This window comes from Myotis myotis, unplaced genomic scaffold (genome assembly GCF_014108235.1).
Source record: "Myotis myotis isolate mMyoMyo1 unplaced genomic scaffold, mMyoMyo1.p scaffold_m19_p_19, whole genome shotgun sequence".
NCBI classification, from domain to species: domain Eukaryota; kingdom Metazoa; phylum Chordata; class Mammalia; order Chiroptera; family Vespertilionidae; genus Myotis; species Myotis myotis.
The window spans coordinates 27,621,036-27,642,541 of record NW_023416323.1 but is presented as its reverse complement, the minus strand read 5'-3'; the positions used below and the strand labels follow the sequence as shown (position 1 = coordinate 27,642,541).

Genomic DNA, 21,506 nt, shown 5'->3' with positions numbered 1-21,506 from the left:
TTAAATTATATTACAAAGCTATAGTAACTAAGAGTATGGCACTGGTGCCTGGCCAGGTGGTTTAGTTGGAACCTCATCCCATACACCAAAAGGTCATGAGTTCGATTCTCATTCAGGGCACATACTGGAGGCAACCGATCGATGTTTCTCTCACATCGATTTTTCTCTCTCCCTTTCTAAAATCAATGAAAATATATCCTCAGGTGAGGATTTTTTTAAAAAAGAGAGAAAGACAATGGCACTGGCTTAAAAAAGATCAATGGAACAGATTGTAGAACCCACAAATAAACCCACATATAGATGGTCAACTAATCTCTGGCAGGGGTGCCTAGAACACATAAGGATAAAGAATAGTCTCTTCAATAAATGGCATTTGAGAAACTAGATATCCACATGCAAAAGAATGAAATTGAACCCTTATCTTTCTCCATAGACAAAAATTACCTGGAAATGGATTAGATACTTAACATAAGACCTGAAAACTTAAAACTCCTAGAACAAAGAGAAAAGGCTCCTGACATTGGTGTTGGCAATTATTTATTTTTTTTAATGACACCAAAAGCCCAGGCAACAAAACAAAAAATAAGTGTCACTACATCAAACTGAAAAGCTGTTTCACAGCAAAGGAAGCAATTAACAGCTGTTTAACAATAAATGAAAAGGCAACCTACAAAATGGGAGAAAATATTTGCATATGCCAGTTAAAGAGTTAATATCTAAAATATATAAGGAACAAAATTAAGACATTTGTACTTGCCTGTGTCCACCATGCATACTGTTTGCACACTGAGAGACTCTTAAAAGCTGCCATAGTTATTGGTCCTAGCAGCAAAGTGGTCTCTATTAGTCGCTATTCAGTAATGAATAACTGGAAAGTCTATTGTTTGAGTGAATTGATAGGTGTACAAAGCATAGTGTGTATGTGTGTGTGTGTGTGTGTGTGTATATATATATATATATATATATATATATATACACACATATATATGTATATATATATACATATATATGTATATATATGAATGATATCATTCTTTTAATATGTTAGCATTATTTTAGGTTTTATGTGTTATTTGGTATGTTTTGTTAGGTTATTTTGGGGGTCTGGGAACACTCAAAAAATTTTCCATATAAATTAATGGTAATCACTTCACTTAATGCCATTTCAGTTTGTAAAAGGTTTCATAGGAATGCTCTACATTCAGATAGTGGGGGAAATGTTGTGCTTGGTTTTTCCAGCCCTTATAATAGAGATGGGCAAAGGATGTTGAGATTAGGGACTTGGTCAAACAAACGAGCCTGTACCAGTACCAATCACAGTGGGGACTGTACAAAGAAGAGAGAATAAATTGATTGCCTGATCCCTCACACTAGCTAGATATATATGTAACAAGGCAAGGTCTTCTCTTAAAGCACTTCTTACCTATCCTGGAGCAGAAAATGGGGTTGGTTTTTGAAAACAACAGGGGACATTTCTTTTGCTCTTGGAGCAGATATTCAAAAGAGAGTTGTATTAGTCACAATAGTAGCTGAGTCTGGAAATCTTTTCAAATTTATTCTGGTACTACAAGCAGCCTTAGAGAAAAAATATTTGTGTCTGTGTGTGTGTTCCAGCCTCAAAAGACCTGAGCCTAGTCTAGTAGTACATGAAGACTTGAGTCTGAGCCAAAGTCACAAAAAGGTGGTTAAGTGCAGCTGAGCTACTTCAGTTGGAAGGTACTCACTGGTTCATAGCTAGGTAGGCTTGCACTGGGCAGGTGGCCAGGTTTTCAATGGACAGCCATGTCCAATTATGGCCCATCCAGTACTGAACAAGAAGTGTGGCAGCAGAATATTTTAACAGTTGCAACCAATGCTGTGTTGGGGCTGCAGAGCTCTCTTTGTTTCAGTAGGCATGTCTTGTACCAGTGATATTAGTAACAGCTGAGAAGAATACATCTCCTTAGTTAACTAACCAGAGGATGGTTATCAGACTGTAAATTTAAATAAGCATCACTAGCCCATCCAGCTTGGCTCAGTGGTTGAGCATAGAACTATGAACCAGAGGTCACGGTTCGATTCCCCATCAGGGTATATGCCTGGTTTGTGGGCTTGATCCCCAGTGTGGGGTGTGCAGGAGGCAGCCAATAAATGATTCTCATATTGATATTTCTATCTGTCCCTCTCCCTTCCTCTCTGAAATCGATAAAAATATATTTAAATAACCATTCCTAGAGGTTTTGGAGTTTAAGCAAAATGAGCATCCCTAGGAGAGAAGAATGAAATAGAGGCATTTAACTTGGAAATTAAGAGGAATATAACATTATTTTGTCTTAGTCTGATGATAAGAAATGTGTATATATACATATAATAAAACAAGCATGTATGTACTCAAAAGTATATACTAACCTATATCAACAACTGCATACCAAAAGAATTCTAAATAAAGAGCAAATATACTGAATAGAGGGCATATTTAATTTGTGTGCTGTCAGCCCACGGGAGATTTCTAAAGTTAACCTTCTAACTGGATTTTGAAGAGGATAAAGACTATGAATCTCTACAAATCAAAGATAATTTTCTATAATAAAAGCCTAATAAGCTAAGTGCCTGGTCTACTGGTTGGCCATTCAACCAATCAAAACATAATATGCTAATGATATGCTAAGGCCACTCAACGGCTCGCTATGACATGCACTGACCACCAGGGGGCAGATGCTCTGACCGGTAGGTTAGCTTGCTGCTGGAATCCGCCAATCCAGACTGAACGAGACAGGGCCGGACACATTCTGGAGCCCTCCAACGGTCCCTCCCCAGCTGGCCAACCTCCTGCGTCTTTCCTTGGCCCTGATAGTGCATTGATGGGGTCTCTCAGCCTGGCCTGCACCCTCTTGCAATCTGGGACCCCTCACGGGATGTTAGAGAGCTGGTTTCAGCCTGATCCCACAGGCCAAGGGACTCCACTGGTACATGAATTTGTGCACCGGGCCTCTAGTGGTGGTATAAAGTTAAATTCTAGGCTACCAAGCCAAAATAAAATCCAGTGTTCTTTATTTTTTTTTTAATTGTAGAACAAATGATCATCTGCAGAAGTTTTCCTTCCTTTGAATGATCTCCCAATCTCCTCATAGTGATGAGGATGTTCTTTTGACAGTATTATCCTTATGGCAGACCAGAAAGGACGGAAGGTAAGGAAAGTCAAATGAGGATAGCACACCAGTAGAGCAGTTGAAGTAGGATATCTTTTATGGAAGTAAATTTGTGTTTAATAAAATTGTGGTTCCAGAGATGAAGTACCTTGAATGATGGACTTAGGAATAGGTAGCCACTGTGGATACTTGAGCTGAAGAATAAATAGTATTGTACAAATGCTCTCAATATTTGATTGATGTGGAAAAATCGGATGATGAGAATTCCTAATAAACCATTGTAATAATCTACACATGGATTAGTTAAGGCCAGAGAGCTGGGAAGTGGAGAAATTTGGAACTGGGAGTGGGGTTGTGGATTTTGATGGAAATGTGAATCTCAAAGGTATTACAAAGAAATGATTAGCAGAATTTATAATTGTAGATCTAAATAGAAGTAGGAAAAAAGAAAATGATACCAAGGTTTGAGCCTGGAAACACTGAAGATGTTGATAATTGTGGGAAAAGTTGTAGCAACAGCTCTTGGGGAAGGTGGACTTGTTTTTTTATTATATTTCAGAAGTTGTGGCAGTATTTAAATTAAAATGTTTTATGAACAGTGGTGGATAGGGAACAGGAGAGAAGGTAAGGAATGTATTTGTAGATGGGTGTATGATAACCCAAACTTGATAGTATCTGAAGCCATAAGACTACCCTAGAACCTTCAGAAAGGAAGTGTCAAAGGAGTGAAAAACTTGGAATATAGCCTTGGGAAATTCCCAAAATTATATGAAATGAACTAGTGAGATAGAGAGTTGGAAGGAATTGTTTAATCTCCAAGTTCTCATTTAACCCACAATGCCATAAATTCACCTAAAAATATCTATCGAAGTGGAACTTCAGTCTGTTCTAAGAACCTGAAGACACAGTGTTTTGCTTAAGGTAAAGTAAGAGAGAATGAGGAGAAATGACTTCAATGGTTTACATAGTATGACATTTCAGGATCGTACAGGGCTTTCTCAGACAGTATCTTTACTGCCACAACTCAGTGCAATGACTGTTACTGTCCCCTTTGTACTGATGAGGAACTGAAGGAAGAGCTAATTGTCTACATTTCTTTTAAAAAATTAAGAGAGTAGGGGGAAATACCAAATTTGGATAAAGAAGGGCTAGTCTTTGAGAGTACATAAGTGCTGGTCTCTTAAAATGTTCAGTGTAATTAGGGAAAAATTATTTCCATATAGGCCTTCTTTTAAAGGTGGGAACTTCTGCTTTCTTGAATATCCTCGTTGATCGTGGAAAATTTTCTTTAGTTTGTCATGGAACAGTCTCTCATAATATAGAACAGTAATAAGCAAACCAAGACATCTATTCTCTTCAAAATCTGCCAAGTTTTTTATAAAAAATGGATGAGTTGAATAGTGAATAAACTATCTTAATATTTTATTCAAAATACATGTATCTGTTTAGCTAGAGATATTTTATTTTGACATGACTTTATACTACCGTGTCTCTTATTCTTGAGGAACTTGTTTTTCTGTAAACTGATTTAAACTATAGATAGGGACTATTTATGGAAAATGCCAGACAGAAAATAAATTTATAAATATAACATAGAAAATGTACCTATCCTCATTTTATTGAAGATTCTAAGAAGCGTGTAGTAACCTTACTAGTATATCCTTCCTCCTAAACCCTCTTGTTCTTGTTGTTGTTAATCCTCACCTGAGGATATTTTTTCATTGATTTTTAGAGAGAGCAGAAGAGAGGAGGAGAGACAGAGAGACAGAAACATCGATGTGAGAGAGACACATCAATTGGTTACCTCCCGCACACACCCCTACTGGGCCCAAGGATCGAGCCTGCAAGCTTGATACATGCACTTGACCTGATTCGAACTAGGAACCCTTCAGTCCACAGGCTAACCGGCCAGTGATGGCGAACCTATGACACGTGTGTGAGAGGTGACAAGCGAACTCATTTTTTTGGTTGATTTTTCTTTGTTAAATGGTATTACAATATATAAAATAAATATCAAAAATATAAGTCTTTGTTTTACTATGGTTGTAAATATGAAAAAATTTCTATATGTGACATGGCACCAGAGTTAAGTTAGGGTTTTTCAAAATGCTGACACGCCGAGCTCAAAAGGCTCGCCATCACTGGGCTAACCCTCTATCCACTGAGCCAAACCAACTAGGACTTCCTCCTAAACCCTCTTTAACATTATCTTCAAGTCATTGTACTTACTTTTGCCACTCCACAGCACATCTCTCTTTCTCTGCCTCTTTTAGTCTCTCATTCAGTTAAACCTTCCCAGTGTGGATCTATTTTCTTAGCAGATGTAGTCAATCAACAAGGAATAGCTAATCAGACAGTTTTCCCAATATGTGACCACAGCCTTCAATGTGGGAAGATGGGATGTGAGCTGGAAGAGGCTTATTTTCTAAATTAAATACAACTTTTTACACCTATACCAGTTAAAATCTTTTCCTTGTTATATGCACTGGTATATTTATATATGTGCATATCTCTCCATTTCTTTTGTAGGATATTTAATCTAAACTTCAAAATGTATTTTTGGGGCCCTAAGTAGTTATACCATTCACTACTAACTTGCCCCAAAATTAGTTATAATCTTTGTAAATTCTTAAAATCTTTTTTTCTGTATGTCCTGTATGTTTTCCATTAGTTAAGCAACTCTTGAAAACTTCTCCTAAATATTGGAAGTACAAGAGAGTCCTGTATAGCCTTTATCCATATTCGCCAGTTGTTTCATTTTCTATACTCAAAAGCCTCTAGGTCCATGGATGTTAAACTGTGCATCAAGGTACTCCGGGGCATTGTAGTCAACTCACAGGGGCACTGCAGGATATTTTAAATTTTTGAGAGAAACACAGTGACATCTGTTGGGCATGACCTGAACTACTACTATTAAGATGGGACTTTCTTTTTAGCCTAGGAGACCTGGGAAAACTACTGTAACACTAAGGGCCCCATGAACTGAGAAAGTTTGGGAATCTTCTGCTCTGGGCATTAAAATTATCGAATAGACATTATAATTATTTTTTGTACACAATTGATCAAAACAACTTAAATATAATACCCAAGTTTTGATAAGTAATTATTAAACAAAAAAGTATATTTTTATCAAAAACACATCTATTAATGAGATGTATGGGACTTTTTTCCCCTCGATTCATGTGTCTGTATGTGAATCCTACTGACTCGACTGAACCAATATTTTGTTGTTGTTGATGTAAGCCTTAAAAAAACCTGTTTACATAAGTAAATAGATGGAAATAGGAAGAGATTTATTATAGCAATGTCATTTTTCTTTGAACTCTTTTTGAGTTACATACCAAAAATATAAGCAAAGAATTGGCAAACTATCATACTTGTAGAAAGATTTATTGTGTAGAGCTATAATGACCAGTAGCCATTAGCCATATGTGGTTATTTAATAAATTAATTAAAATTAAACTAAATTTAAATTTTAGTTTCTCAGTTATACTAACCATATTTTACGTGCTTAAAGGCTATGTGTAGCTAGCAATTACTATATTTGACAGTGCAGATATAGAATATTTCTGTCAATGTAGAAAATACTATTGAATAGTGCCAGTCTAGACATTGAAGTCATCCTCTTTCTCAACACTTAACACCGATATTTTAAGTTATTTCTGGTTTTGGTACCCAGAGGTTTTTCTACTCAGGTAAATACAGTATAGTTTTTTATTTTAATGTAATGTTATACTGATGTATTTTTTAGTGACTTGACTCTTTTAGTCAACTTTGTTTTTGAGATTGTCATTGATTTATGCAGGTTTTTTTTAATTCATTTTGCTGTTGAATAATATTCCACTGTAGAATATACTTTATCAATTTTCACACACATGGATAGCTTTTTTTATCCAGTTTGTCATTAAAACCAGTGCTTCTCTGCCTGCCCGGGTGCCTCGGTTGGTTGAAGCTTCATCCTATACACCAAAAGGTGGGTTCGATTCCTGGTCAGGGCACATACCTAGGTTGTGGGTTCAGTCCCCATTCAGGGCACATACCAGAGGCTGGCTCACTCGCGCGCTCTCTCTCTCTCTCTCTCTCTCTCTCTCTCTCTCTCTCTCTCTCTCCAAAACAAAACAGTGCTGCTCTGAAATTCTTGTTTATGTCTCCCAAGGCCTATGTGCAAATTTCTCTAGGATATATATCCAGGAGCAGCATTCCTGAACCATAGGATATTTCCATCTTCAACTTTACTGGATAATGCCAAATTGTTTTCCAAAGTGGGTATACTATTCCACACTCCCATCAGCAGTTTTTACTTCTTCATGTTTTATTTCAAATTGGGCTTGGCTATGACTGACAAAAACAAAGAAAGAAGCATGAATAACAGTGGCTTAAACAACAATTGAAAGTTTATTTCTCTTCATGTAGATTAGGTATCGAGGTAAGCAATAGAGTACAATGTAGTGGTTCCAGGATCATTGGGGTTCAAGTCTCCTTTCTACAACAGGTTCTACAACTTGTGGTTTTCACCTCATGGTATAAGGAGGCTGCTTCATCTCTAGCCATCATGTTTGCATTCAACCCCTGAGGAAAAGGAAGAGGCAAGGAAGTTCATGCTTCCTTTACCTGATATTTATAAGAGCATTTTCTAGAACTAGAGCAATCTGTATCTATTTTATAGCCTGTTAGCCCTATCTTAATCACATAGCTATAAGAGTTACTGGAAAATGAGATCTTTATTCCAAGTGGCTATATGTCTAGCTAAAAACGGTGGTCTTTTGACAAAATATGATAAAGAATATTACAACAAGTGTTGTCTTCCACTTTCCATACACTTTCCCACACTTCTCTAATTTCTGGTAGGATGAGCATCTATTTAAGTTTATAGACCACTTGAATTTTTAATTCTATGAAGTACCAGCTTATTTCTTATGTTCATTTTTTCAATTCTGTTTGGTTTTCCTTATTAAGTTTTAGGGATTTATTAAATATCTTAAGAATTCCATCTATCTTTCTGTGGCTTTATATTTTAGGCATTGTTGCTTGGTGTCTTAGTCCTGTCTTATTTTTTAATCATAGAAGTTGGACATTTTTATAACCTTTAATATAATTTCAAACTAACATAAAATTTGGAGAAATTATACAAAGAATTTCCATATATGCTCTACCCAGATTCTTCAGTTGTTTACATTTTGCCTTACTTGGTTTATCATTCTCTCTCTTTATCTCCCAGTTTCCCACCTCCTACCCCCATTCAAGACTAATTGGAAAATTGGCAACATATTCCCCTTGACCACTAAGTACTTCAATGTGCATTTCCTAAGAACAAGAATTCTCTTACAAAAGCAAAGTACAAGTATCCATATCTGAACGTTTACCACTATACAATGTTATTATGCTGCTAGAGTCCCAGTGCATGAAATTCATGCCCAGGTAGGGTCCCTAGGCCTGGCCAGTGATCAGGGCTGATTGGGGCCAGGGCGATCAGGGCTGGGCCGGAGAGGAGGCGACAGTCGCCGGTCCGGGCACCGAAGGAACGAACTCCAGCCGCTGCCGCCGCCGCCACCATCGTCAGCACCCCGGAACCATGTGGTTCCCCGCTTCCCCTCTCTCACTGCCAATCAGGGCCTGTCAGCCATGGGGAGGGGAAGGGCCCTGAGAACAGATCCGGCCCTTGGCCTTCCTGGGAAAGGGGCCACATCTGCCGCCACCCACCCCCCAGTTCTCTATCCCAGCCCAGGGGCCGGCCATGATCAGGCAATCGGGGCCTGCCAGCCAGGAAGAGGGACCGCAGGAGGTTGGTTGTCTGGGGGAGGTTGGCTGTGGGAGCACACTGACCACCATGGGGCAGCTCCTGCACTAAGCTGAGCGTCTGCCCCCTGGTGGTCAGTGCACATCATAGCCACCAGTTGTTCCAGTTGTTCCGGTTCTGGATGCTTAGGCTTTTATATAGATAGATAGCCCATATTCATATTTGTGAGTTTTTCCAATCATGTCCTCATAATCATCCCCCCAACTACCCAGTCCAGGATCCAATCCATATTATAAATGGCATTTAGTTACTATGTCTCTATGCATATTTAATCTGGACCAGTCTTCAGACTTTTTTTGTCTCCTTGACCTTGACATTTTTGAAGGCCAGTTAAATTTATAGAAAGCCCCTCAATTTGGGCTTGTGTAAAGATTGCTCATGACTAGATTCAGAGTAGGTATTTGGGGCAGAAATAGCACAGAATTGATGGTGAATCCACCTCAATAAATCACATTTGGAGACTTGTGATATTGGTTTGCTCTAATATTGGGGATGATGAGTTAAATCACTTAGCTAAGGTTGTATCTGCCAGGTCTCTCCACAATATGTTACTGCTTTTTTCTTTGTGATTAACAAATAATGTACAGATAGATACTTTGAGACTATAAAAATACTCATTCTTCATCAAACTTTCAATGACTAGTTTAAGCAACCATAAATGATTATCTAACTCCACCATTTTTTTTATTGGTTGCCATTTTCATGTAAGGAAGCCATTTCCCTTCTCCCTTATGTTTGTTTATTTGTTTATATCAGTATTGTTATGGATTGTATGTTTTTCCCCCTGCCTTGAATTCATATGTTGAAACCCTGATTCCCAACAGGATGGTATTTGGAGGTAGTGCTTTGGGAAGGATCCTTATGATGTTAGTGAGCATCCTTTTAAGAAAAGAGCGCTAGACTCTCTGCTTGTGGAGATGTACAAACCAGGAAGTTGACTCTCACTACATACCAGAGCTACCAGCACCTTGATCTTGGACTTTTCAGCCTTCAGAATTGTTAGAAAAATATTTGTTGTTTCTATCCAGACTATGGTAATTTGTTACAGCAGCATGAATTGGATAGGACAAGAATGGACTAATGGATATACTAGTATTTTAGTCTATAGGTTATAATCCATTATTATCATTATTTATTTTGACATAACAACTTACCCCAGATTTGTCAAATAGAGGCCCTTTAAACATGCCTGTGTCTTTTTGATGTGTCCCCACTATTCTTTGAGCATTTCTTCACTTGCTGGAGCAAAAATGTTCAGGATCATCTTATAGTTACTCCAGTCTAAAATTAGTGTTTTTTTCCATGGAGCCTAATTGCTTTTAGTGGACAGTAGAATTTTGAACACACAAGTACACTAAGTGTGTTCATTGATACTGGCGTGTCATTGTACCAAGGTTCTCTCAACTGGTAGAGAGAGGAAATACGTTTTAATATTTCTAGAGTTTATATTTTACATATACACATATATACACCTATATACTTATTTTTCTATCAAAACTGCTTATATTTATCAAATTCCAGTTCAACATTATAAGTTACATTCTAGTCTTCTCTCTTTTCATATTTGTAACTCCCTTCTTTAACAGTGAAAAATTTGGCTTTTGTTATCTTCAATATGTATACTCATTTGCTCTAGCCTAGAATTCTCAGAAGTTAGTTTCAAATTGCTAACTCATATCATTGCAAAAAGCAAGCCCACTAATTGGAATTTAATAGTTTATATTTCTTTTTTAGCTAATATTTATATACAGTGAAATGTACATCTTAAGTACTATACAATTTGATGATTTTTTTCAGTTGATAATTTTAATTTTTATATTAATGTCCATAAGTATATAGAGACAGATATATATATTCCCAAAAGTTATCATTATTATCTGTAGAAAGATTTGCCTGATATCATTTACTCCACTATTCCCTGAACTAAAGACCTAATTTTATAATTGCATATAGCGGTGTTGGTTTAGATATACACATATCTAATATATTCCTTTTTTGATTGCTTGTTTTTGCTTGCCATTTCTTATTGCCCCACATACCTTGTTTCATTTACCTTCTTCCTGAGATATAGCCCTGAAGAATTCTTCAGTGAGGGTCAGTTGCTCTCAATACTCTCAATTTTTGTCTGAAATGTCTTTATTTTAGCCATATCCTAAAAGATAATTTCCTCAGAAGGCAATTTTAGTTTGCAAATTATTTTCTCTTGGTAATTTAAATATATTCTATTTCTGGTTTCCGTTTTCCTTTGCTGCAGTTGAGAACTCAGAAATCAGTGTCGTTTCATTCATTCACCTTGCTCTTAAGAACTCATCATATTTGGTGTTTTAGTTTCACTCTGGTGAGGTAAAACATATGTGTGAATTTCTTTATATTTATCCTTCTCAGGATAGTTATACTTTCTGATTCTAAAGATTTATGTATTCCTTGAAATTTCTTAGTAATTATCTCCTTGAATGTTTAGGTTTTATCACACCTAAAGCTATATATAAATGATTGTCCACATATAATTTCTTTCTCAACTTTCCCATCTCTGTATCTTTCTGTGCATTATTTTGGCTAATTTCTTTAGTTTTATCTTCTAGTTCACATATTCTCTCTTCAATCAATGTCAAATCTGATGTTGTATATGTCCATTGAATTTTATATTTTAATTATTTATTTTTCCATAAACAATCTAGTTGAATCTTTTGTAAAAATCTGTTTGGTCATAGTTTGTATTACCTTATATCTATCTGGCCTATGTTTCCATTGCCTCCTTTATTTGTTTACACATATTAAATATATGTTTAATATTCTCAAGTATGTAATTATAATATTTGAAATATAACTTTTCTACATCAGATTTTTCTCTGTTATTTCTGTTGATTGTTGCTGTAGTATCTTGTTTTCTCATGCATTTTGTGATTTTTCTTTTTATTTTTCATTTTATGATCATGTAGACTGGGAGTTTTTCTGAGCAAATTCTAAGAGGCCAAAGTTGAGTATGTATTTTCCTAGAATGGATTTGAATTTTCTCTTGCTAGGTACCTAGAAAGAACTATCAACCAAGGATTACTTTAATTTCTCAACTTTAATATTTTTTAGCCCATATAGATCATGTAATTTCATTCCCAATACCTACACGACTGCTAACCTATGGTAATGAATTGGGTGCTCATATATTCTGGTTTGCCCAAGACAGTCCTAGTTAAAATGCCCTTTGTCTTGGTGTAGTTATTAATAATTAGCTTTTTCCACTCTCAAAAGATTTCCTGTTTGGATTATAAATTGTATGTTTCCCTATTAAGAATACTAAGATGACAGACTTGTTGTTTCTTCCAACCATAGCCAAGGCTGGACAGAGGATTTATTGTTTCTCCTATTGCCGGGCAGAATTTCTAGTTCATTCTTTCACCGAAGGTGTATCTCCCAGAATCCTGATTTTAAGGTGGGGTGTCCATTCCAACTTCTCAAATAAGAAGCTCTGGGTTTCTAGGGATTGGCAGATGCCCTCAGGGCAGCTGCTGGCTTTAGCATGTTTACCTCTCTGGATTCATGCTTCTGCTTAGTTCCTGGCCTCTAAGGATTTTCTTTGCTTTATTGTGAGAGCAGCTATATATTTAAAAGGATGTTGTAAATCTTTTATTCAGAATATTTAGTTGTTTGGTTGAAGGAAGTTTTTTCCCCCTAGAAAAAAATCCCTGGGCTACTCATAAGAACTGACTTAACTGGATGTGGTATTGGAAGAGCTGATTTGTCTAGTGTTAAGGTAGTCCAGAAACTTCATAGAGCAGGTTTCCTTCTTGAGAGCTGGCATATGTCCCACTTTGTTAAAAATAGGAATAAAACTTACTTGAAGGGAAAAAAAATGTACCAAAAAATGATCTTTTAACATTTTATATTTCCCAGATATGTATTGAGATCATACAGTAAGGTCACTTTTGTTTTTCTAACAAAGGAAATAGGCACATGCCAGTTGAAAGATAAAAGATCTATTACACCTGTATATGCATTTTATAGATGAAGAAAATGAGGCACCAAGAGGCTAAATAATTTACCCATAGCCCACTATTAGCAAGTGATGGAGCTGATATTGGAAGCCACAGCCAGCCTGTCTATAATACTCATGCACATAACCATTACCTCATATGCTCCTTGGCCTAATTATATGCATTCTCTGATCTCAACATCATAAAATCTATGTTTATAGGAGAAGGTGTATGCTACACTAATACCTATTTTAGCCTTCCTAGTATTTTGGTGTTGATAAATATCCAGAAGCCACCCAGTAAAGTATATAAAGGATACAGAAAGATGAGGTGGGGGTAGGGGGAAAGAATATCACTTGTTATAGTTTATAAGTACTATGGGGAAACACTGACCTTTTGATCCTAAATTATAATTGCCTTCCATTTCTCCACCCATTTTGTCATTCTGCCCTATCTTCCTGGAAGTTTGTTATTTACCTGAAAATTTTTTGCTTATTCTTTTAGTATCACTCAAATATTATCTCCTTTTTATTTAATCCTCACCTGGGGATACTTTTTCCATTTATCTTTATAGAGAGAGTAGAGGGGAGGGAGGAGTGGGGGAGAAAGAGAGAGAGAAACATCAAAGTGAGAGAGACATTGATTGGTTGCCCTCACACAACATGTCCTTGACCAGGAATTGAACTCACAAACCTTTGGTCCACAGACCAATGATCTAATCACTGAGCAACCCAGCCAGGGCAATTATTATCTCCATTTTTTTAAAAAATCTCTTATGAATCCCATCCTCCCCATTGGATTTCTCAGACAGAATTAATAACTCGCTCATCTGTGTTCTCAAAGCCTTTTTACATATTTCTATGATAACACCTATCAATTGTATTATGTTCAACCATGTTAAATTATTTTAATAATCAAAGATCATTAAATATAAGCAACATTATATGGTTCAATCTAAATGTAATATATATATATATATATATATATATATATATATATATCCCACTAGATTTAGGGTTAGAGACCATGTGTCATTTACTTTTGTTTCTTTTAGTGCCTAGGCATATACTAGAAATATGATTGTTTAGTTGAGTGAATGCCCATACCCCAGAGGCAATATTTAAAAATATGAATCCCCGACATATGCATGGACATCAGAACTGATACTGATGTTAACTGCTAAAACTATACTCATTGTATCAGCTGCATATCAGCCCAGCCTGTGCCATGATACATGCAGAATAAGACTTTTGAGGTGGTAGTTAACCCCAAAATGAGGTTCTAACCAATTATAGGCAATGATTGAACCTCTTTAATAGTTCCACCAAATATCACTTCCACCGATAGTAACAAGGAACTAAGAACTTTCTGTAGTAATCAGTTCTATCTTTGAAAATTCTTTCTTCCATTAGACACTACAGTCTGTCTTCCTTTAACTTCCATTCACAGAGTCTAATTATATGCTTCAGGGCTTTGGCACAAGTCTTATTTCTCTCTGAGGTGATAGCTTTCTAGATATTTGAATATGGTCATCATACCTGTTCCCAAGTCATTTCTTCTTATGAAACATTATCCTTGGCTTCTTTTTCTTTTCTTTTCTTTTTTTTTTGAGCTTATAATTTATTTTTTTAATCTTTATTTTTGTGATTATTACAGATGTCTCTCTTCCCTCCCCCCATGACCCCCCTCCACCCAGTTCCTGTCCCATCCCAGGCCTTAGTCACGCTATTGTGTTTGTCCATAGGTAATGCATATATGCACATAAGATCTTTGTTTAATCTCTTCCCACCCCCCCATCCCTCTTTCCACTGAGAATCATCCTTCTGTTCCATTTCCATGCTTCTGATTCTATGTTATTCACCAGTTTATTCTCTTCATTAGATTTCTTATGCATTTATTTTTATTTTTAGATTCAATTGATAGGTATGTATTTGTTGCCATTTTGTTGTTCATATTTTTTATCTTTTTCTTCTTCTTCCTCATCTTAAAGATTACCCTTCAACATTTCATATAATACTGGTTTGGTGGTTGATGAACTCCTTTAGCTTTTTCTGGTCTGTGGAGCACTTTATCTGACCTTCAATTCTAAATGATAGCTTTGCTGGGTAGAGTAATCTTGGTTGTAGGTCCTTGCTATTCATCACTTTGAATATTTCTTGCCACTCCCTTCTGGCCTCAAAGTTTCTGTTGAGAAATCAGCTGACAGTCGTATGGCCATTCCCTTGTAGGTAACTGCTTTTCTCTTGCTTCTTTTAAGATTCTCTCTTTGTCTTTAGCCCTTGGCATTTTAATCATGGTGTGTCTTGGTGTGGTTCTCTTTGGATTCCTATTGTTTGAGACTCTCTGCACTTCCTGGACTTGTAAGTCTATTTCTTTTACCAAGTAGGGGAAGTTTTCTATCATTATTTCTTAAAATAGGTTTTCAGTATCTTGCTCTTTCTCTCTTCTTCTGGGACCCCCATAATATGAATATAGGTACACTTAAAGGTGTCCCAGAGGCTCTTTACATTATCTTCATAATTTTGGATTCATTTTTCTTTTTGCTCTTCTGGTTGGGTGTTTTTTTGCTTCCTCATATTTCAAATCACTGATTTGATTCTCGGAATCCTCTACTGTTGACTCCCTGTATATTATTCTTTATTTCAGTCAGTGTATGCTTAATTTCTGACTGGTCCTTTTCCTTTTTTAAAAAAAATTAATTAATTAATTAATTTATTAATTAATTTATTTATTTATTGGCATTCTCACTAAGATCCTTGAAAGTCTCACTAAGTCCCTTAGAGGTTTCTAGAAGATTCTTGAGTAACCTTTTAACCATGGTTTTGAACTCTATATCCAGTAGTTTGCTTTCTTCAATTTCTTTCATTTGTGACGTGTTTCTTTGTCTTCACATTTTGGCTGCTTCCCTGTGTTTGTTTCTATGTATTTGGTAGAGCTGCTATGTTTCCTTGAGTTGGTAGAGTGGCCTTGTGTAGTAGGTGTCCTATAGGGCCCAGTGGCTCAGCCTCCCCAGTCACCTGTGCTGGGAACTCTAAATGCACCCCTTGGAGGAAGTGACCTCCAGGCCAATTGGCTGTGAGGACCAGCTGAAACTACAGTGGAAGAGCTGCTATGCAGGAGACACCCTTATGGAGCATGACTTGCTTCATTGAGGCTTTGGTGCTCACTGAGTCTGCCCCTTGAGTGTGTTGCTTATGGATGTGTAAAGCTGTAATCTGGTATGGTATAGTCTGAAGCTGTCCACTGGGTAAACTGGCTCTGGGGCCTCCTGAGAAGTGCAAAATCAGCCACTGCCTGGGGCCACCCAGCAGGAGCTACAGAGAGATCTGCAGATTCCTCTCTTTGTATCGGGTTTGGAAGTGCCCAGGCAAAGCCCAGCTGTGAAGCAGAGCAAGCTGGTGCTGATGCCAGGTCTTGGGCCTTTTATTGATAGGTTTGGGGCTCCCTGACCCAGCTGCAGCTTATTTGAGAGATTTTAGCCTGAGCAAGGACAGGCCATTCATATGCATAAGCCGCTTCACTCAGCTTGGGTGGGGTTGCAAATTGGATGAGGTGGGGTTTTAGAGAATCACCAGGGCAGAGCAAACAGAAATGGCTGCCCGTCAGCCCTGCAATTAGGGAGGTCTCAGCTTAGGAGCAATGATCCCTGCAGCACCTCCATCTGGGAGAAAGCTGTCCCCAAGTTCCTGCCCTGATGCCAGACAATCCAGTTCCTCCTCCTGTATGCCTGTATCCCCCAGAGCCTCACCCTGGAGCTAGAGCCCAGAGGAAGCAAGACCTTGTAAGTTCAGTTCATGGTGCCAGCCTTTTAAGAGGAACAAATGGGTCTCCAGCAGCCTCTGTGTCACTAAGCCACAATCCACACTGGTTTTTATAGCCCATAGTTACGGGAACTTCTTTTCCAAGCTTTGGGAGCCTGGGCTGGGGGTCTGGTGTGGGGCTGGGACCCCTTGCTCCTCACGGGTAGCCTCCAACGATCTCTCTCCCAATTAAAAAAGCAGCACATGTGGGTGTCAGACCAGCCCATTCCACATTTCCGCATTTCCTACCAGTCTCTGTGTGCTTTCTTCTTTACTTCTCTACTGTAGGACTTCCATTCAGCCAGCTTTCCAGTGGTTCTAGATGATGGTTATTCTGTATATTATAATTTTGATGTGGTCGTGGGAGGCAGCGGGTACAGGCTTTTACCTACACTGCCATCTTGGTTCCTCTCTATCCTTGGCGTCTTAAACTAGTTGTTATTTTACATAGTTCATTCCCCATAACTGTAGTATTCGTTGATGAATTTTGTCTGTCTATGATGTTTGAACAACCTTGTGTTCCAAGTGAGATATAACCAAAACAGAGGAGAGCAGGACTATCCCATCCAAACTCCATTTAGGACATGGTTTGATAGCATGTTGCACATGACAGTATGATACATCAAAGCATTTCCTGGGGTATAAAACAAGAGTATGAGCCCAATCCTGTGAGCCATACTATAGGAAGGACAAGCTATATAACTAAACTAGACCTGTGCATCTTGTCCCTGCTGTGCATCAGAACTGCCTGTGGAGCTTTTAAGAATGTGATGCCTGCACCCCATGCCAGACCTCCTGAATATAACAGTCTAGATGTGGGACCTTTCAAAAGGGAATGGGAAGCACTATAAAGTGATCAAGAATCCATACTTTGGAGCAAGATTGCCTGGATTCAAATAATTTTGTAAACTTACTCTCTGTACTTTCTCATCTCTAAAAGTTTATAATGACCTCAAAGGGCTGTTGTGAGGATTAAATTAGTTACTAAATGTAAAGAACTTGGAATAGTTTCTCCTATTTAGTACATGCTAAATGAATATTATCTATTATTATGATCTAAGTGTATTTGAATCTGTGTGACTGGTTTTCATGCACTGGCTAAGAAAGCACTAGTATAGGTCATGGTCTGACATGATAGACACCTCTATCAGAAGGAGCAGATTACAGCAAGAATTCCTAATTCCCTACTTTCTCATCAGTTTGTCGCCAAGTAACCCCACAGAGACTTTGTTCGGTGCTTAGCTGGAATCAGGACATCACTGCTGCTGAGATAATGCCTCCCCCTTCCTTTCACTACACTTACTGCATGCTCTTGAGCAATGCTTTTCACCTTTAAAACTTATGCGTTACTTAAGAAAATTGGAACACAGATTTACCAACATTTCATATTACCAAGCAAGAACATTCAAAATTATAATCACATCTACTATCATTATAAAAGACATTGAAACGCTAAAAAAGTAGAAAGTAATCTCAGGATAAATAATAAGGCTTCCATAATTAAGTTAAACTTATGACCTCTCTCTTTGTCTATGCCTGTAGTTTATTTAATTGCATACATTTGTTAATTACAGGTAGGGGAAATTTATCATTAGTAAACATTATCACTTTCCTTGCCTGAACACTCACTTGCCATTATAATTATAGCATATACATAGAGAGCCTTTAAATCTGGTAAATGCTGCCTGGATAGAAGGGCGGGGAGGGGGGGAGCCATTCTTGATTTACATCAAAATGTTGGCATATTTATGTTTCTGTGGCTTTTATTTACTAAGTTGGATTTGTTTTGATAGTTTATTTTAGTAGAAAATTTATGTAGATGTATTTTGGAATAAAAAAACAACATATATTTTTCTATACAAGTTTTTCTCATTTTTGCTAATAAAAATTATGCCAATTAGATACTGGGAAAGTGTCTGCCAGTAGTTAATGCTAATAGAGACACCAGAGCATTCTCTCTGCTATTAATCTGTGGGTAATGGAAGGTCCATTTCTTAAGTACACACAGAAGAAAGAATAGAAAAAATACTGGCTATGACACCAAATGAATTGCTTTCCTCCCACACTACTGTGCCCTTGTAACCTAGGGCATGTAGAGCAGGCTGGCAGCCATCGCATTACAGATTTAAAAGTGCTGGAATCTCTCAGTCCTATAGCAGCTTGCCTGATGGATTGGTGAGTAATGTACTTGAAGAGTGCATTACTGAGCTCTAGACTAATGGCCACCTCTTGCCCATGGCCTTTATGGTAGATCATTCATTGTGCTGCCTCATCAGCTTCCTGCCAGTCTATATCTGGCATGAGCACTGGCTGTTCCAAAACTGATTAATCCCCTATGAATGAATCTAACTGCAAATATCAGCGTGGATTACACAAAAGTGGAAATGTTCTGGTGCTATGGGGACAACACAACTTTTCTTTGAATTTAAGATCCTCATTTTAGGAGATGAAATTACCTCACCAATCACTATATTGCTATGCATGGCAAGTCTTATTTTAAAATTTCCAATAAAATAAATGCAATTACTGATAATTTCCAGGTTTTAATTTCTACAAGAATTAAAAAACTTGGGATATCTACAATGTAAACTTGTTAACATATCAGTTATCTAAGGAAAAATCACATCACAGTATAACTGTATATTGCCTTTTTATTTAGCTTTTCTCTTTCTCAGATATTTTGCTGATTCCAAAATTTTAAAAGGTGAAAAGTCTATACTTTCCACCTATAAAGTAATGTAGACTTTCCTTTGAAAGGCTTGCAACATAATATTTACTATAAAGAGTAATAAATGGAATTTTATTGTAGAATTTTATTCAGCAGAAATGTATGGCATAACGTTCGATTTAGTACAGACAATTACCTTGAATATTTAACAGGAAAAAGTCTTATTTTATATATTCTCAAAGTAGAGGTCTGCATAAATTATAGATTTGTTATATTTTTATTAATTATAATTAGCACATTATAGGAATCATAACACATTAACTATTTTAGGTATTTTTGGTGCTTTAATAAGCATAAGGATATCATAATTCTTCACATTTAATTTCCTGAAACTGAGTGTGAAATAAGACAAAAGAAACAAAAGTAAATAATCAAGGACCACATGTAATTTAGGACCAAGTACAGACTATAATTCTAGGAGATTTGGAGAAGAGAGAAGTCAGTGATGACCTGAGAAATAAGAAGCATCATGGAAGAAATGAAGCTTAAGTGGACATTTAAAGACTAAAATTAGCGTAGGCAATGGAGAGGGTGAGCATTCCAGGTCAGCAAAATAGCATAAACAAAGGCACAGAATTATTAAAGAACAATGCCTATTAATGGTCTAGAAAGGGGGAAAAAAGCCTAATCAGAGTAGAGGATATGGGCTTGGATGTACAGTTTACCCTTAAACAACATGGGGGTTGGAGGTGCCCACTAACCCTGCAGTCAAAAATGTACATATGGCCCTAGCCGGTTTGGCTCAGTGAATAGAGCATCAGCCTGCAGACTAAAGGGTCCTGGGTTCAATTCTGGTCAAGGGCACATGCCCAGGTTGCGGGCTCGATCCCCCATAGGGGGCGTGCAGGAGGCAGCCGATCAGTGGTTCTCTCATCATTGATATTTCTATCTTTCTCCCTCTCCCTTTCTCTCTGAAATCAATAAAAAAAAAATATTTTTTTTAAAAATGCACATGTGACCTAAGTTGGCCCTTCGCATATATGGATTCTGACCTATGAATCAAAAATAGAGTAGTAGAAAATAAAGTACAGGCTGAAAGGATTTCTGATTCTGGCAGTGTGATAGAGTAGATCACCTAAAATCATTCCTGCTATAAACATCTGGAAATGCTAAATAAAAGAGAATAAATTTCCTTTGGAATACATAGATTACCTTCCAGGAAAAAAAAATGATAAAATTTACAGGGTTCAGAAATGAGCTAGAAACTTATAGCCAGAGAGGTAAATGTGAATTGACACTGTAACTGCCCTGAAAGCAAACTTTATTTCTGAACTTAGGGGCAAGCAAACTTTCCTCAACATTTCTTATAGTGTTAGTATGCTATGGACAGATTATCTCAGCTTTAGTGTATCTGAAAATATCTTTATTTTGCCTTTATTTTGAAGGTTAGATTCTAGACTGATAATTTTTTCCTGCACTTTTAAAATGTCATTCCATTTTTCTCCTGGTTTTCACTTTTTTTTTATGAAAAGTCAACCATAATTCTTATCATTGTTTCCCTTCTGGGATTTTAATTACATATGTATGAGACTGTTAGATATTGTTGCATGAATCAATGATACTCTTCTCAATTTCTCTATTGAGATTACCTTTCTGTTCACGAATTTTGTTCAGATTGTCTAAATTTTTTAACATATTTATATTAATTTTAAAGTCCTGGTCTGCTAATTGCACTATCTAAAGTATCTGTGGATCTTCTTATTGATGATGTTTTTTCTCTTGATCATGCATCATGCTTTCTTGATTCTTTACATGATATTTTTTTTACATGCCAGATATTGTGAATAGAAGGATAGAGACTGAAGTATATTTTGTTTTGTTTCATTTGGCTTTTTCCCTCAAAGCGTGAACTCTTTCTATATCTGCCATCTAAGGTGAAGAGGTGACAATTCAAACTTCATGCAAAGTCAAATTAATCTATGACTGAGTTACAGCTTTAATCAAGATTAATTTCATCTTGGATAGCCCAATGCTCAATCTCCCAGATACCTCTACTGAGAAATTAATTTTCTTTATCTTATCAGTATTGAGCTTAAAAGGTTTTGGCCTACAGTTTTAGCTAATTCCCATTCATCTTTGTATTTA

The 21,506-nt window shown here is 36.9% G+C and overlaps 1 long non-coding RNA gene across 1 annotated transcript in view; it reads left to right on the top strand.

The window, feature by feature from the left end:
* Positions 1-21,506, top strand: part of LOC118673974 — a 62,800-nt gene that overhangs the window by 17,626 nt on the left and 23,668 nt on the right. The window contains exon 2 of the long non-coding RNA XR_004973544.1: positions 3,051-3,167. This is a non-coding gene — a long non-coding RNA (uncharacterized LOC118673974). The remainder of the gene's footprint in view (positions 1-3,050; positions 3,168-21,506) is intronic.